Raw genomic sequence first — 1987 nt, 5'->3', positions numbered from 1 at the left:
AATTTTCTCACACTGAACCTTGTGTTCCCTGATATAGCTTCCAGAATGTGAGTAAATACTGTACAGAACATACACTGGGGAAATCTGGGCATCCCCTGAGTGCCTGCATGAAACTACTTCTGTTCTCTTTGATTTCCCCTGTGCTTCTGAGGTACCTTTATTCATCATCACAATTCATTATAATAGGAAAGATGGCAGAATACAGGACATCTCTCCTGTGGTCCTGTTCATAAAACACTTAAACAGATTTGAGTTACAGCTCAAAATGTCATGCACTTCATTTATTACAATTATGCTCAGTTATTGAATCAGATCTTAAAAGTCTAGAATATGATTAATTTTGCCTTTTACCTAAGTTATCTATGTCTGGTTTGCTTAGACTGCAGTGAAAGATAATTAAGAATATAACCATGCCTTTCACAGGAATTTGATCTTCTAGGCTAAGTGAAACCTGCATACACCAATCTCTTCATATTGAAAAATCTTTTTCTCACAGAGGATTCATGGCTAGTCACTTTAATTGTTCGTCTAGCCGTACCAGGTGTAAAGTCAAAATAGCAGCACACACAGGCTCACAGTTGTTTCTGGGGATTCTGTGAAAGGAAAATGATGTAGGCCAGGCTGTGGTTTTTGGACTTCCCTCACTGAAACCTTGTTTGAGATAAACAATTCCTTAGGAAGAAGTTTCATTTGGTTTGTGATTTCAGAGATTTCAGCCTGTGGTGATTTGACCAGTAGGTTTGAGTCTAGAGTGACACAGAACATTGTCTTAGAAGTGTTTGGATGCAGAATGAAGTTACCACATCATTTGGCTGAAAGAAAGGAAAGGATGTTACTTGTTTGCTGCTATCCCATTTGTGATATGACTCAAATGACCTACATTTAGCATTTACCCACTTAATTTTCTACCACTTCCCAACAGTGCTACAGTCAAGACAGTAACTGAATTGGTTACTGTGCATTGGTGTGAGGAGATTCCATGACCAAGGAAATTCTTATAAAAGAAAGCATTTAATTGGAGACTTTGTTCCAGATTCATGAAATTAGTCCATGGTTATTATGGTCAGAACTAGAGAGTCATCGCACTATAGGATTATCTGAGGACTTTACACCCTTATCCATAGACACAGTGAGGGGTAGGGAGAGAGACAGACAGAAACAGACAGACAGATTGTCTGAGACAGACACAAAGTAAGACAGACAGACAGACAGAGACAGAGAGAGACAAAGAATCTTAATCAGAGACACAGAGAGACACACACCCACAGAAGGGAGCTCTGGTGGGGCTTTTGAAAGCTCAAAGCCTACTTCTAGTGATACACCTCCTCCAACAAGGACATACCTCCTAATTCTTAAAACACTTCCACTCCCTGGATACTACACATTTATATTTATGAGCCTATGAGAGCCATTCTTTCTCAAGCAACCACAGTAAAATCAAAATTACTCATTACTCAGGCTAAGCTTTCAGTCACGTGCTCCATACTGAAACACAAGTCTCCACCTCCCCAGGCATACTCAAGGACAAAGAGACTCTTTCACATTATTGCCAAATGAGGAAGGATTAGCTTCATGACAAGGGCAGGTTCAGGCACAGTCACAGAGAGGGTTTTTGACAGGTGTTGTCCCTAACCCTGAATTGCTTTTTATGATATGTAGACTCTTACAGGAGAATCTTTTTAGAATTTACTAAGTTGATAGTCATATTCATGGCAGGTAACATGAACCACATGAGAACAAAGATAAATGAAATATGATGGCAAAAACATATATGTAATGTAAGATACTGGCATTGTAGTAATATGTATATAATATACCTCTTCAGGTCTTCTTTCATGTTATTTTCTCAACACCCTGTATTATAACAGACATGCATCTATAAAAAATTCTCAAATATTTAATGTCATTAAAAACCAGTGAAGTTTCTTATACATTAACCCTGCAGAGAAGGACACAGGCTATCGTTCCTGCTACTATGTCCTTGTTG

General features: G+C 38.6%; 1 protein-coding gene across 1 annotated transcript in view; it reads left to right on the top strand.

Moving 5' to 3' along the window:
* LOC116095730 (cytochrome P450 2J2-like) overlaps positions 1 to 1987 on the top strand; it is a 56072-nt gene that overhangs the window by 52708 nt on the left and 1377 nt on the right. The gene's annotated exons all lie outside the window — the stretch shown is intronic.

Source organism: Mastomys coucha, unplaced genomic scaffold, assembly GCF_008632895.1.
Source record: "Mastomys coucha isolate ucsf_1 unplaced genomic scaffold, UCSF_Mcou_1 pScaffold18, whole genome shotgun sequence".
Classification (NCBI taxonomy): Eukaryota; Metazoa; Chordata; class Mammalia; order Rodentia; family Muridae; genus Mastomys; species Mastomys coucha.
The sequence above is the reverse complement of the archived record's forward strand: the minus strand, read 5'-3'. Positions and strand labels throughout refer to the sequence as shown.